Raw genomic sequence first — 16,900 nt, 5'->3', positions numbered from 1 at the left:
AGATCCATTACCATCACCCCAGTTACTGACAGACTGACATTAGGTGTGTAATACTGTCCAGTTTTCTGCATACATGTTGACTGAAAAGATTATTTCTCCTGTTAATGACAACTGGTATCTGTTTAAATTCACTATTCCCTCAATACCAAGAGAAAAAGATGATGTTCATTTATGTAGCACCTTTCAGAAACATGTGACATCCTAAAGTGCCCCATAGCCAATCAAGTACTTCTGAAGTAGTGTAGGAAAAACAGCAAATCAATTAATTCGTACACAGCAAGTTCCCAAAAATGGCTTGTGAAAAGTCTTTCACGGGATATGGACATCCTAGCAAGAGCAGCATTTGTTATCCACCTCTAGCTGCCCTTGAACAATTTAGCTCACTAGACCATTTCAGAGGGCAGTTCAGAGTCAACCAATCACAACATTCTGGGGTCACACAGGGCCAGCCAGGCATCGCCTTCCCTAAACTAGGCTAGTGTTCGTCAAAAATCAATAGTAGTTGCATAAGTCTCTGAACCCAAGGAATTAACAGCTAATTAACTCATTAAAATGATTAGTTAACTAATTTCCAGTAGCTACTGTATTGGGATTTGAACCAGGTGTCCCTATGACACTGGCAGGGGGCTCTGGATGACTCGTCTAGTGATGCTACCCCGACAGAATAGTCTGCCCCAGACAGCAGCACGACATTCCCCAAAATAGCTTATTCAGGAATACTGCATCCAGGAGACCATCCTATCCTCTTCCAGGTACCACCCTGGGATCCTTTACACCCTGAAAAGGGCAGAGATAGACCCAGGTAGCTTGGTGGGTGGGCGGGTGAAGAGACAGAGAATCCAGCAGCAAAGTGGGCACTATTGGAGGGAGTAGCCAACTCCCTGCTGCGAGTGGACATGGGCAGCACCAGGTTATTTGGAGACACAGGGAACACAGTCACTAAACCCATCTGGAGATGAATGGGCAAATGGGCATCATAAACAGGGGACAGTACAGAGTGGAGAGATTGTAACCCTGTACCTTCAGGGAGAGAGAGGAAGAGGAATCAAAGAAGATTATTGTCCCTCCAGTTCAACTAGAGTTGAAAATGAACAGCAAAAGCACACAAGGTCACACTGGACTTTTGGGTGAATGAAGCTCAGCGAATATCTGAAGGCAGTCACATGGAACAGATTCCTGAAAATGCAGAGAGCGAGACGGCACGAGCATATAGCTATCTTTGTTCAGAAAGAATGTGAAGGTTCGTAGTGCAACAGAAACACTAAACAACAAAATGACCAGAACAATTGAAAATTTAAAAAAAATGTAAAGACATTAAATAAATGATCTTGTTTGTTATTAAATGTAACTTTATTGTAATCTGGGATGGCTTGCAAAATTTAAGACAGCTTCAACAGCCTAGAGGTAAAATTAAGATGTTTATAGGGACAAAGAGTGCTTATTCACAATTATGTTATCACCCAAGTATGTATTGGGACAGATCTTGAGCCTAGGGAGCTAGAAATGAGAGTTCATTGATCAACAACAAATTAACATTGATTTTGGATCCCATGAAGTCTCATGACATCAGTTCAAATATGGGCAAACAGACCTCCTGCTGTTACTAGGGGATTCTAGGTTCTGGGTAACAATAGAGATGAGGGGTTAACAGGTCCTCACACCATGACTGTTCCTGACTCCTTTACCTTCTCCCAATCCTTGAACTAGTTGTAGTTTAATGTACAATTAAGATTGGTTATGACATCAAACATAGTTACTTTTTTAGCCAATTGCATATTGATCAGCAATGTCCCTTCTATGGTACATAAGTAGAGACAATCTGGAATATTTTGTGAATTGAGATAAATAGGACACTGACAATTTTGTGGAATTTCAGCAATTTTTGAAATATAAGCCATCCCTGGGTAAGAAGTGGGCATTCAAAAGAGTTTACAGATCAAGGAAAAAGTATAGAGTGTATTGCTAATCCAGGACTGGAGCCAGTTACCACAGAGGGACATGGGTCAGGTGCTGCCAGGTAGGACTAGATTGGAATATCTGGTCGGCATGGACAAGTTGGACTAAAGGGTCTGTTTCTATGACAATGACTCTAATGAGGCAATGGAAGGCTGGAGGTCAGAGTCAGAGTCAGTGTGTTCAGGATGGGTGGGTTACAGTAACAACCTCAGCAAGGCTGTAAAAGGCTTTCTACATGTTCAGAATCATGGCAACTTAATTCTTGCAGTGCTCCATTTCAGGTGAAGGGCTGATTTTTTTGAATGTATATATTTATTGGAAAAATTTCACTTTTCCAAAGAAAGAAACAAACTAAACATTATAAAAGTAAAAAAAGTAGAATATATTACAGTAACATTGACAATAAACTGCCTATTCTTCAAGATACAGTCATCTCATATTTACTTAAGTTAAACCAAATTAGCAGAAATTAAATAAAAACATTAAATGAAATTATAATCCACTAAAATCAAATTCACTATATTGCATTACTCACTCGCTGCACCTCCATCAAGGTTCCCATCCACAGGAGCAACAGTTATTATACCCATATTTACTAAGCTTCACTCCTCGGACCACTGTATATGGCCCTTGTGGATAATATAAAGGCCCTAATCAATACAGCCAACAGATCCAAGTTTATGTAATTTAGAAAGGGCCGCCATGTCTTTTCAAATCGCTCCATTCCGTGGCACACCATACTTGTCAGGTAGTCCTGAGGGATGTGCTCCATCACAAGTCTGTGCCAATTCCGTAAGACCTGGAGGGTTTTCCGATATCAGTGTGTAAGAATGTTGAATAACCTCTTCCCATGCTCACCCAAAGAGGGAAGACTTGGTAGCTCCAAAATGGAGGGACACCAGATCCTCCCCAACTTCCATTCCCAGGATCCTCTCCAGCTCATTCACTATGGCCCCCCAGTATCCAAGGATCTTGTAACAGGACAAAAAGCAATGACCATTTTTACATTTCGGGGAAGATCCTTTCTTAAAACCTTTGCTAACCTCTCTGGCACCATATGGTGCCTGTGGAGGATTTTCAATTGCATTGCTTGTGCCTTATCGCATATTGAAAGTTTCTTTATATTCGCCCATATATCTTCCCATGTTTCCGATGAGATTTCTTCCCCAATTCCTGATTCCAGATCTCATGGGAGTCTCTCCATATCCCCCAGGGCATTCCTGCTCTGCAGATGAGATATGGTGCTATCTGACAGAGCATCCCCACATCAGAGCGCTCTTTGTTCGATATCTGACTTGTAGGGCTGGGTCAAGAACGAAGGTCTTCTTCTGTATGTAATCCCGAACCTGGAAATATCAGAAAAGGTCCCTAATTAGGGATTCCGGATTTTGACCTAATTGGCTGAAAGACATCAAGACCTCTCCCTCAAACCTCCAAGACCGCAGGTTCCTTGATTATCCCTTTGACCCCACCTAAATCCAGGGGCTCCCACTAATGGGGTGAACAGCGAAGTCTTAAGCAAATTGTCCTCACCCTGCCACATCATCCTCCATGCTATCACCGTATTGATGATGCTGGAGTGTCAGTGCTCAATTACAGATCTCATCTTATCCATGAACAGTAAGTTTGAGACATCTCACCTGCAAGGCCTCTACATCGACTTAGAGTCATTACACATCCATTTGCCTACATAGGACAACAGCGCCTATTGGATATCTCCTCAGATCTGGATCGTCCACCCCCACTATCTCCTGCAGAAGTTGCAACTTGGTAAATTTAGAGGGCACCTACAGCAGCAAATAGACGATCCAAGCCATCCCGCAAACCTCCGCTGTAATAACAGGAACATCCGCATAGGATATTAACTGAGGATGAACATTCATTATAGTCAAGGCTATATGGCCTAGCCATGATATGGGTAGTCCCTCCCATCGCTGCAAGTCCTGCTTTATCCTCTGAAACAGCTGCACAAAGTTCACTCCGTACAGCTGCCGATAGTAAGGGGTAATATAAATTCCCAGATAGAGAAAACCTTTGTGACCATCTAAAAGGAAACTCCATTCAGTCGGATTTTGCGAAATTTATCCTGTATCCCAAAAAGCTGCTGAATAATTTAATTTTTTTGTATGAGCTGGGGTAAAGACTTTTTGGGGTTAGCCAAAAACAGAAGGACATTGTCCGCACAGAGAGTGATTTTGTTCCCCAACTCTCACCTTCAGTGCCATTATTTCAGGGCCCTTTTGGATGGCCTCTGCCAGTGGTTCAAGTACCAAGGTAAATAGTAGACCAATGGGTCACCCCTGACAGCTGCCCCTCTCCACACCAAAATTGCTCGATTTAACCCCATTTGTGATCACAGCCACCTTGGGGTCTCTGTATAACACTGCCACCCACATGGCGAAGGCCCCTCCCAGACCAGAAGCAAAGAGATACAACCATTCCACCCAATCAAAAGCCTTTTCTGTATCCAGGGAGACCATCAAGCCCGGAATATTTGCACTATGTTCAGTACCCGCCTGATATTGCTGGAGGAGCTGGGGCCCTTGATAAAACCTGTCTGGTCCTCTTTTATAATAAAGGGGCAGCACCTTCTCCAGTCTCAAGAGCTAGAACCTTTGACAGAATTTTGAAGTCCACATCCAGCAATGCACAATCCTCAGGGTCTTTCCCTTTCTTTAAAATAATGGAGATATTAGCCTCCTGAAGAGAGGGCGGAAGGTAGTCCCAGCTATATAAATGACAATTCATCTCCAAGAGTGGTTCAGCTAACGTGTATGAACTCCTTGTAACATTCACTCTGGATCCCATCTGGACCAGGTGCCTTAGCACCTTGGAGTTGCCTTACCGCCTCTTGCGCCTCCTATACTGTCAGGGGTCCATTTAAAAGGGAGGCCTGATCTGCATTTATACCGGAGAGGTCCAAGTTCTCAAAAAAAGGATTCCATTCTCACTTCTCCATCCGCAAAGCCCTCCCACCAGAATAACTCTGCAAAGAACTCCCATAACCTGGCATTGTGTCCATCAGGGAGAGAACTGGTAATGTCATTCAAACAGAGGAGGATCAATGGACTGTGAAGCATCTTTCTTCTGAGCCAGGTATCTGTGAAATTACAGCAGGGAGTAATCATAGGGCGTGCTTTTCCTCCAACTCAAAAAAGCAGATGAGTGGCCATACTGGTATGAAAGAACCTCCCATTTTGGGTGATTGATCAAATCCAGGATGACTATGGACAGTTCATCATTCTCAAGGCTGTGGTACACTGGGAAGAGTATGACATCCTGAGTGCTTACTGTGCCCCAGCGCATCCTGTCAATTTTTAGTTGGTGTGGTCTCTAAATTAATGGCTCTTCAGGTGTGCTGTATGATGATAGGAAGAGACTTTAACTGTCTCATGGACCCTAGGGTAGGCAGGATGCCAGGAGGACTGTCATCTCCTATACCTCCGCGGTCAAGACTGCGTGAGGGGAGTTGGGGCTCGTGGATGTGTGGAGGTGCCTCCACCCTTTTACTCCAACCTGCACATGCCACACAAGAATTGATATGTTCTTTGTTCTATCAGTTTGTTGGACTTGGTGTTGGCCTGTAGGATTGGGAGCATAACTATTTTGGACCATGAGGCAGTATATTTAGATATTATGACCAAAGGTAGTGGAGTAGACACACGGCAATGGCACAGGGATCAGTTTCTGTTGAAGGATGACAATTTTGTTATGAAATAGTGGCGGTAAGTATAGATTCTTTGGGACATCAATTGGAGTATGGCCAGTAATCCATCAGTGAGTGCTCTGGGAGACCACCAAAGCATTCTGAAGGACTATGATTATTTCCTACTTGACAACGAGAAGGAGGCAGAGAGGAGAGCAGCAGCAGATGCTCGAAGCCTGGCTGAAAGCAGCTGAAATCTGCATACCATACCAGATCATCCGTGGGCAAAATTGTAATGGGTCATGGCTCTCCAGGCTGCTCTGGACTCAGTCCTCACACAAGAGGCAAAGAGAGGGGTCCCCTTTGCAAAGCAAAGACTGTATGAATATGGGGTAAGCCAGGTAGACAGTAAGCACTCAGGATGCCATACTCTTCCCAGTGTACCACAGCCTTGAGAATGACGAACCGTCTATACTCATCCTGGATTTGATCTATCACCCAAAATAGGAGGTTCTTTCGTACCAGTATGGCCACTCCTCCGCTTTTGGAATTAGAGGAAAAGAATACCTATGTATACTGCCTGCTGTAACTTCAAATATTCCCCACCAGTCAAATGGGTCTCTTGCAACAGCAAGATGTCAATCCTTTCCTTCTGAAGATTCGAGAGCACCTTTTTCCTTTTAATGGGAGAAATGGCTCCCCTTTGTAAGCCAGGTGCACCACCTGAACAGATCAGTAGCCAATGACCGCACACTACAGCCTGCAATCCCCCAAGAGGAAGAAGCCCATTCAGTGTGTGGCGAGTGGAGAGAAAACAGACTTTATGAAATCTAAATTCTGAATTAGTGGTGCTGGAAGAGCACAGCAGTTCAGGCAGCATCCGAGGAGCAGCAAAATTGACGTTTTGGGCAAAAGCCCTTCATCAGTAATAAAGGCAGAGAGCCTGAAGCGTGGAGACTTTTATTCCTGATGAAGGGCTTTTGCCCGAAACGTCAATTTTGCTGCTCCTCGGATGCTGCCTGAACTGCTGCGCTCTTCCAGCACCACTAATCCAAAATCTTGTTTCCAGCATCTGCAGTCATTGTTTTTACCTTTATGAAATCTAAAAACCATCCTTGCAAGCACTACCAAAACTACAAAAACTAAAAAAACTCTACTCCTAACTTGAACAAATAAACATGAATCACAAGTCTCCAGAGATCTCTTTTCCCCCCACCCCCCTTACCATAAGGGACATTCACTCCCAAGATCACAACCATCCTAGCATATTCCAGTTAAAGCCACACCCAAAACCCAAGCAATTGGGAAAAAGAAAACATATGTATACTCCTACAAGTTAGCAATGGACATCCACCCCTCCCCCTCCTCATCTCAACCTCACACATCTTTCTAATCAATGGAGTAACCACCTCTCACCCAGCAAAACAGAATAACTAACAATCACCAGATAGAATGTAAAACATACTGGATTTTACACCAAAGCAGTACCAAGCCGATAAAGGCCCAAGACCCCAAAAAGGGAAGAGAACAAAGAAAGAGAGAGAGAGAAGATTAAAAAAAATTGTGATGCCATTGTCTGCACGCATCTTTTCTTCCTTCCCCTTCTGCCAAAGTCTATCATTTCAGCAAGTTCAAAAATTAGTGTACTTTTTCCGCCAAGTCAGAGATGTAGACAGATCCCCCATAATTGAAACATTGCACTGCCAGGTACCTCAGAATTTGAATTATTAAACCTCAAATTTTTCTTCTTTACATCAAAAGGGTCTTTTCTTAATTATGGCTCCAGAAATGTCATAAAAACAACATTATCTTCAAACCTTTATATAAACCAAAACCTGTGGCTCTTCTCCCAGTCCTCTGGCTGTTTCTATTAATAATTGCTTTTCTTTGTAATGCTGGAGTCTCACTTGGACCGGGCAGGGGTACTGGGCTGGCCCAGACTTGCACATTACAATCCGGTGGGCCCGCTCCACACTCACCCGACCCAAGTCGATCTCCAGCCCCAGCGATTCCAGAAGCCACCGCTCAAGAGGTTTAAAAGGCAAGATTTTCACCTTCACACTCCGGTAAGCCCAAGATCCATAGATTATTTTTCCTCTGACCACTATTTGTAAGGTCATCTACTTGTCCCTCCAGGGTCTGAACCTGGCTTTCCCAGGTTTGGACTCACCCCTCTGAGCTCTCCGTCTCAGCCTCCAAGGCTGCTGTCCTCTGTTCCACTGCCTCCATGCGCTGATCAAAGCCATAGATCTCCTGCTCATGCTTGGTCAGCATGGCCGTAATTGGCTCCAGCGCTTCCTCGATTTTTAATGGAGGAGTTTTGCGTGCTCCGTCAGTAAATTCTGTTGCTCCACTGAACTGAAAGGGCTTTGCCACAGCAGTAGAGGTAACAGCTGCAGGTGTGCCCGACATAGTTGGAGAGTACCCTGCCTGCTGCGCTCTCTTTCCCTTGGATGTCTTCATTTCCACTCCAGATTTGTCAAATCTTTATTTAAAAAAGGACTCTAGGTATTCTACCTACTTTACATTACAAACTTTCTGCAGGGGTGGGATAGGTGCCCACCTTGCCTGGGGTATGGCACGGAGCTCAGCACAACAGACTGTTCAGACTGCGGTCATCTTGACTCTCCCAAAGGGCTGATTTAAGACACAATCTCTTTTGCTGATAGGAGTTTAAAGGATTAGGTCTGCACCAAATATAAAAAGTTTTTAAAAACTCAAACCTAACTGTTACTGCACACTGCTGTATATTTTAATGTCCCAGGTAAAACACCAGAGTGCCTTTGATTTGCTCCATGTGGTCAGTTAGGAATACACTGCCTCTGCCTTTCTCCTGTTTCTGGTTGCACTTCAGTCCCACGCTCCTGGTCTTTGGGCACCCAGTGCAAAGGAGGAGGGTTGGTCACAGGACCTCCTTGTGGGTCGGTTCCTGGGCCTGGCCAAACTGGCCATAAACAGGTCCAGGCAGTGAGTCGTGGAGGGGGGGTCGCTAAGGCCGACTGCCTGCCCCTCTTCCGCGGTTACATCAGAGCTCAGGTGCCCCTGGAAAAGGAGCACGTGGTATCCGTAAACACCCTCGAGATTTTGAGAGGAAGTTGGGCACCGCAGGGAGTGGAGGGCATTATTTCCCCCTTCAACTCTATTTTGATTTGATCTCTGCCCTCCCCTTCACTGTTGGATCATGCAGTACTGCCCTCTGAGAAGGGCACTGCATGTCACTGGACACACACACACACGCAAAAATATAATCATGACCGCTGTTAGGTGGTAGTGTGGGGGTAGGAAAAAAAAAAGAAAATACACTACCTCTGCTGAATGCATTCCAACTTCACTCTGTCCGGGTTACACCAGGCAGGGGCACCAATTGGCTAGCAAAACAGGAGGGGAAGCTACAGGGTCTTGCTCCTGACTGCGAGCAGAGATTGAGCCGTTTAGCCCGACACTGTCTGGGATTTAGAAGAAGAGGAAATTAAATGGAGGTCTTTTGGATGCTAAAGGGGTTTGACATAATAGATGCAGTGAAAATGGCCCACTCAAGGAAGAAATCTTATCCTAAAACTAAGAGGTGGCAGATTTCAAACAAACAGAGGAGAAATGCTCTCTCTCAAAAGGTCATGAATTTGTGGAATTCACTCCAGTGTGTGGTGGGTGGTGGGGCATTGAGTACATTTAAAGAGGAGATGAACAGATTTTTAATCAGTAATGGGTTGAAGGGATAGAGAGGGCAGGCAGGAAAGTGGAGTTGAGGCAGAGTTGAGCTTAGCCATAATCTCAAAAAGGCAGAGCACGCTCGAGGGTCTAAACAGCCTCCTCCTGCCCCTAGCTCTGATGTCTCGTGATCAACAGAAGGTGACCAATAGCTGGAAGCATAGGTCACCCAAAAAGGTCCTGGAAAACAGGCATCAATTTGGGTGAAAGGACAGAGATCTGAATTGGGGCAGACACTGAAGAGAGAGACATGATGGTTTAGAAGATAAAACAATCTCTCTGCATGAAAGGGGAATGGAATTTTTGAAAAAGAGAGAGAGTGTGATAAAGGAGGGATTTGAGGGACAATGGCTGAAAGAAAGCGAGAACAGTGACCTATATTTGGGAAAGAGAATGGGTTGTTTGAACCGTATCACTTTTCCTGTAGCTGCCTCTTACTGAAATTAAAAAACAAATTGCAAAGCAAAATTCATAGTTCAAAAGTGAATTAGACAGTATTAAATCAAAAAACAGCAGTGGGTATGGGAGATCTGAAAAAGGTGGTGAAGGAACACAGCAGGTCAAGCAGCATCTGTGGAGAGAAAAAAATGGAGTTTACAGTCCAGTTCTGAAGGAGAGTCACTGGACTTGAAATGTTAGCTCTGCTTTCTCTCCACAGATACTGTCATATCTGCTGTGTTCCTCCAGCAATTTGTTTTTGAACCAGAAACATCATAGTCAGAGATGTACAGCACAGAAACAGACCCTTCGGTCCAACCCGTCCATGCCGACCAGATATCCCAACCCAATCTAGTCCCACCTGCCAGCACCCGGCCCATATCCCTCCAAACCCTTCCTATTCATATACCCATCCAAATGCCTCTTAAATGTTGCAATTGTACCAGCCTCCACCACTTCCTCCGACAGCTCATTCCATACACGAACCACCCTCTGCGTCAAAAAGGTTGCCCCTTAGGTCTCTTTTATATCTTCCCCTCTCACGCTAAACCTATGCCTTCTCGTTCTGGACTCCTCCACCCTATCCATGCCCCTCATGATTTTATAAACCTCTAAGGTTACCCCTCAGCCTCCAACACTCCAGGGAAAACAGCCCCAACCCATTCCTGATAACTCAAATCCTCCAACTTTGGCAACATCCTTGAAAGAATTCAGAAAAGACTTACAAGTTTCACATCATATTTCCGATAGCAAGGAGACCAGAACTGCACAAAATATTCCAACAGTGGCCTAACCAATGTCCTTACAGCCACAACATGACCTCCCAACTCCTGTACTCAATACTCTGAACAATAAAGGAAAGCATACCAAACGCCTTCTTCACCCTATCTACCTGTGACTCCACTTTCAAGGAGCTATGAACCTACACTCCAAGGTCTCTTTGTTCAGCAACACTCCCTAGGACCTTACCATTAAGTGTATAAGTCCTGCTAAGATTTGCTTTCCCAAAACGCAGCACCACTTTTAACGGCACAGCCTTTTGGAGAAACCCAGAGAGTCAGAGTTAGACAACACGAGACCATTCAGCTTATTGTGGCTGTGCTCACTCTCTGACATCAAGTTCGTGAATCTCCCTCGCCCCTTCTTTCACCACAGCCTTGCTAATGATTTACCTCAGCACTTTGCAGGAGGGACCGGAGTCAATATTGTGTAACTCTGCAGTCCACAATAAGTGCTACAGTGACTGTTTTAATATCAAAAATTAGTAGAAAATACTTTAAACACATTTGTGTGACTGCATTTAATTTTTATGTTAACAATCATTGGGAATCCACAGAAAGCACTTCAAATGATCAAAAAGGCTGCCACAATCTACACTTAGCTCACTATTTCATAACAAAAACAAAGACAGATCAAAGTGCAAATATCACACAAATAACAGTATCGAGACCACAGATCCACTGGGAGTTACTCATGTTACATTTACCAATGAAACAGGTCTTTACCCAGATCTGCATTCCTAATTAGTCACATGTAGCTGGTGGTGAATCTATTGGCCAAAAAAGGAGAGATACAGAAACATGCAGGATCTTCTGTTGTTTGATAATCACAGCCCTAATCTTAAACATTTTCTTTTTTAAATATTAAAGACAAACAGCTTTTCACCTCCACTGCATCCCCAAATCTAATGTTTGCAGCTAAACCAAAAAAAAAAGAAAAGAGGCCAGTGAGTCTCATGGTGCTTAGTGTACATTCAGCAGACAATATTTGGGATATTCTGTACTACTCACAAAGAACCAAGTCTTATGGAGATGAAGAACTAAGAATATGCCAGATGCTAGCCCTCTACATACAGGCTCAGGTGATAAAATGAGGGGAGGACAGGCTCTTCAGTTGGAAAGGTTTTCATGGATATTATAAAGTACAGGATTTCACAAACACTGAAAAAAGGTACTAACTCCTTTTGTGGAAAAACTGTAGCAGTCAATTTTCAAAACAGACCGAGCAAACAAACAGCTACAAAAGGTTAAGGAGCAATTATTCGGATTTGGTTGATAGATAGGCATAGGAAAAGGCCATTCAGCCCATTAACCCTGTTCCAGCACAGAGCCAAATCATGGTTAACCTTCCTCCTTGAAAGCATTTTCCTGCAACATCCCTACCCCCTCAAATTTCTTTAATATCGTGAAACCCATCACACAGATAGGTGTTGGTCAGGTGCCTGGGGGAAACTGATGGCTATTTCCATCTCAATCACTAAACCAGCATTCACCAGAGCAGTCAATAACTGGTCTAACCTGACCACCTTCAACAAAAGGTACCAGATTTTAAATCAAAATCCAGAGTATTCCAGCCCAAGTCCAGGACTGAGTACTTAATTCATTGAATATTCTTCAGTTTATGCAGTTACTTAGTTAAAAAATTCACATACTATTTGGGCGAAAATGGAAATCTTGACCAAGTATTAAAGAACTCCATCACAGAACAAAGCAATTTTATAGAAACCAAACAAAGGAGACACCACTCTTTATTTTCCTGGTCAGTTGCCGAGGTAAAATAACTGGAGCATGTAGTCCTGGGTATTAGGGAAATACTGTAGCTGTTAAAATTTTTGTCTGTTTACATCATAAAACAAAGCATTAATTAACCCACACAGACAACCATCTGATTTTTTTTATGAGCACTCTCAGGTAGAGGCAGCCCCTGTGTAAGTGGCCAAGAGTAACTGGTTTCAAAGCAGCCTGTAGTTTTCACACTCTCTCCCTCTGCTCCTCCCCCCCACCAACCCAAGAGGTTTAATATAAATAGACACATTGTTCGGTAATGAACTCAAAAAAAACAAGTCTTTTCAACAGATTGCAAGTCTATTTTGGCAGCGAATAACAGGTCACAGAAGGTCACGTGAGATCTTTTGTTCACTTATACAAATGTCACGAGCAAGTAATTATGTTGTCACAAAGATTCTCTTTCTCCACAATCAGTTCGGTTTAATACAGTATACACTGCTGTGTGGAGAAATGCAAGCATTTAAATGGAGATTGCCAGGAGCAGAACATTTCCCTTTGAGCTGCTATGGTTTTAGGTTTTTAAATAGCAGCCATGTGTTATCAGTTAAGAGAAAACATAGGGAAACATTCTGCTGTTTTATGGGTGTAAAGGGGATTGCTTGCTAGAGGCTAAAGAAATATCTGAGAGTCAGTTTAAATTTGCCCCTAACTGGGCAGGGAGGGGGTTGCATATTGCTGCGGGTGTCCCCTGCCAACGCCAGGAGTAGCCTATGGAGAGTTTCCTGGGCTGGTTCAAGGCAGAATGCGAGCAGAGGGCACTAGGCAAGGCTGAGACAACAGCCCCTTTCAATGTAGGTCAAACGCACCACCTTCCCATCAGGGAGAACAACACCAGCTCCAATAAAAAAGGTGACTGCACTCTGGCATCTTTCCCTCTCCTGCCGATCCACCTGACTGTGCTGTTAATGAAGTGAGTGGGACACCTGCCAGAGAGAGAGGGTAGCCTCTGTTATCCCAGTCCGTGCCGTAACGTGGAGCAGACTCCACTCAATGAGCTCAAACTGCTTTGCTAAAAACTGGAATCAGACAGAACTGGGTTTGCCAAGTCTGCATGTCATAGCCCAGTGTTGCTTCAGAACACCATGGTTCTGTCCCTGCTTGCAGAGAGCCATACAGCCTGGATCCTGAAACATCTTTCAGAATGAAACTAAAACCATGCTGCCAACACTAGGGCAAATTAACCTAATCAACAGTTTCACTGTCAACTTTCAGAATACATTCCTGAAAACAGATTCACTGTCAATTCTGCAAAGAGGCAGGACAATCTCCAAGATTTGAGAATAAAAAACACATACACAGAATAAGCAGTTTGAAATATTTCACAATAGAATTTTTTTTTTTTAAAAACTTGCTGCATCTCAGAATCAGAGTGTAGCATGAATTCAACCACAGGATATCCCACTTATTCCAACTTCCCACAGCTCAGGCACTGATTTAGGAAAGCTAATGTTGCTGTACCTCCCAGAGCAGTGTACGTTAGGGAAGGAAACCAAACCTTTTTGCAATACTCCAGGTATTCTCCCACCCATGTCCTGTACAACTATAGTAAGGCTGGCTCACTTCGAGAATCAGATTCCTTTTGAAATAAGACCTCATGCACTCCTGTTCACCACTGTCACAAACCAAGAGCCAAAACAGTAAACCAGTTCGGGAAAGGTCAGGGGTTAGAGAAAGCTGAAATTTACTCCTATTGTGTAATGTGACTACAAAATCTCAGACTGTAACATCATAAACACAACTTTGTTTTGTACATAAGGGGTCTAAAATTAAATTATTCCAGTCCTGCCAATCAGAAGTACAGCACCTGCTTATTATAAAGTGCTTCACATCCAAAACAGAGTGACCAACATTAACAGCACAAAAAAAAAGTAAGATAAACTGAAATAATCCTGATCAGGGATCATCAAGAGCCTGAAAACCTCCATTATCTGAAACGGGACCCCAGCTCAAAACATCTCAATTATTCATCACATCAACTGGGAGAATCCCTGCACCCCCCCCTCCAGCCAGCATTACTCTCAACAAAATGTAGTGTGGGGAAATGAGAATCCAGAACATATCTGCATCATGAATGATGAATCTTATGCTTTACCTCCCAGAAGCAGCAGCCAGAGTTAGTGAGGTGAAACCTCCTGGGATTATGCTCAGAGTTAGCAATTCAATAAACCATCAAGGTAACATGGAATATTATAACTGGTTTGCCTAATTGATCAGAGATGGAAATGTGTTGCTGGAAAAGCGCAGGTCAGGCAGCATCTATGGAACAGGAGAATCGACGTTTCGGGCATTAGCCCTTCTTCAGGAATGAGGAAAGTTGGTCCAGCAGGCTAAGATAAAAGATAGGGAGGAGGGACTTGGGGGAGGGGCGTCGGAAATGTGATAGGTGGAAAGAGGTCAAGGTGAGGGTGATAGGTCAGACTGGGGTGGGGGCGGAGGTGTCCCAGTGTAGAGTTAGTAGTGAGCTTATGGTGTAAAGAACAGGGGCAGAGTGGGGTGACATCCTGAATCTGGTGATTCCCACTTCCACTTGGCTGAGGGTTTAAGGTGAACAGAGAACCACGAACTCTCCAAATGGCCTTACACAGATGACAGTGCACTTGCTGAAACAAGCTGCTTTGGATATTTCTCAAGCTTTTGAACAAGCAGCCAGAACTCCCACCCAAAACATAAATGGAGCCTGTTTAGGTAATAAGCTAAACATTGGTTTGGGTAAAGACATGGCACCTGGAGACTTCGGTCAGGGCCAGACAGCACCAAAGGACCAATATGGAGGTGCACCCAGGAGGTCAAGATGGTAACAACTCAAGATGGTATCCAACAAGGAACACCACCAGTATGCAGAATGCCACTTGCAAATGTAACCAGACTTTGCCCACATCTTCCAGAGTGCTTTTGGTTTCTGTGTAACCTTTAACTCCCCGCCATATCTCTTCTAGGCACGCCCACCTTGAAGGCATTCTCTCCTCACCAACAGGATTCCCTTTGCAATTTTTTTCCCACTTTTCCACCATCATTAATAACACTGTCGTTCCTGCTGTTTGACCAGGTATTTGCTAAAACACGTTTTCACAGCCACACCGTTCTGAGCAACTGGAAGTGTTAAATGGATTCTCTCCAGATGCTGCCAGACCTGCTGAGCTTGTCCAGCAAATTCCATTTCCAGCTCTATTCCCTGCTACATTGTGTGCTTAACACTTACTCAAGGTAGGGAAGAACGTCCAAAGATGCATTTAGCAGTAAGTATTTTAATGAAAATATGATGTTATAGTTTAACTTCCCTCTCAAATGGTCATCTTCTATTAATAAACTAATAAGCAGTTTTAATAGATATCTGGCACATCCCCTGCGACATCTCAAAAGGGTCATACTGTTGTTTAAATGAAAGCAGGCAGGATGAGCGTATATTTGGGAATGAAATATTAAGAGGAGATCTCCTTGAACACAGGAGAGGAAGTATTTTTCATTTATAGCCACTTACAAATATTACATTCCTCAGATATTATAGACTATGTATTCCTGCAAGCAACCCATTTACCAGAATGAATAAAGCTCTCCCTGTAATCGTGGGAGTTGATAAAAAGGAGGGGAATTGGTTCTTTTGAATTGTATTTTTTTAAAAAAAGAAAGCAAGGGAGGTGTGTGTTTGGGGGGGGGGGGGGGGGGTGGAGGGAGGAGGGGATGCTGCAGCTTGATATATTTTGCCAGAGTCAGTGCAGATTATTCCAGATTTAAAAAAAAAGGGGCAAGTTGTTAAATATTTAAAGTCAGCACGACAGAAAAAGGTTACCACAAACAACCACAATTGCCTTCTGGCCTGAAGGTCTTGCAGATGTCTGCAGGAGTACACAAGACCAAAAAAGTCCGAACTGCTTAAACAACTATCTTTGCCTGTCACAGATAGCAATCGGACACAAAGACTTGCGTAGTTTAACACTGAGTTTTATGATGTTGGTCAACATTTGCAGTTGTACAGCATGAAACAGACTCTTTGGTCCAACTGGTCATGACCAGATATCCTAACCTAATCTAGTCCCATTTGTCAGCATTTGACCCATATCCCTGTAAACCCTTCCTATTCATATACCCATCCAAATGCCGCAATTGTACCAGCCTCCACCACTTCCTCTGGCAACTCATTCCATACAGACACCACCCTCTGCGTGAAAAAGTTGCCCCTTAGGTCCCCTTTTAAATTTTTCCCCTCTTAGCTCTACTTTTGGACTCGCCTACTTTGGGGAAGACGACCCTGTCTATTTACCCCATCCACGTCCCTCATGATTTTATAAACTTCTATAAAGGTCACCACTCAGCCTCTGATCCTCCAGAGAAAGCAACCCCAACCTATTCAACCTCTCCCTTTAGCTCAAATCCTCCAACCCTGGCAACATTCTTGTAAATCTTTTCTGAACCCTTCAAAGTCTCAACATCCTTCAGATAGGAGAGAGTTTACCCTTTTACTAGATCATAGTTTCAGACAGGTTTGTAACAGAATGGGCAACTCCAACATAGACAGACATTGATGGAAATAGCATGCTTGTGAGAGGAGTCTAATTGCAAAATGGAGGGTGCAGGGTTACCACAAAAA

The 16,900-nt window shown here is 43.8% G+C and overlaps 1 long non-coding RNA gene across 1 annotated transcript in view; it reads right to left on the bottom strand.

Moving 5' to 3' along the window:
• Positions 1-1,366: 1,366 nt before the first annotated feature.
• The window catches only part of LOC122540475, a 37,997-nt gene continuing 22,463 nt past the window's right edge, over positions 1,367-16,900 (bottom strand). Inside the window, exon 3 of the long non-coding RNA XR_006309318.1 lies at positions 1,367-3,302. This is a non-coding gene — a long non-coding RNA (uncharacterized LOC122540475). The remainder of the gene's footprint in view (positions 3,303-16,900) is intronic.

Source organism: Chiloscyllium plagiosum, chromosome 34 (assembly GCF_004010195.1).
Source record: "Chiloscyllium plagiosum isolate BGI_BamShark_2017 chromosome 34, ASM401019v2, whole genome shotgun sequence".
Classification (NCBI taxonomy): Eukaryota; Metazoa; Chordata; class Chondrichthyes; order Orectolobiformes; family Hemiscylliidae; genus Chiloscyllium; species Chiloscyllium plagiosum.
Note: the sequence above shows the minus strand (reverse complement) of the source record. Positions and strands in the feature narration are given on the sequence as shown.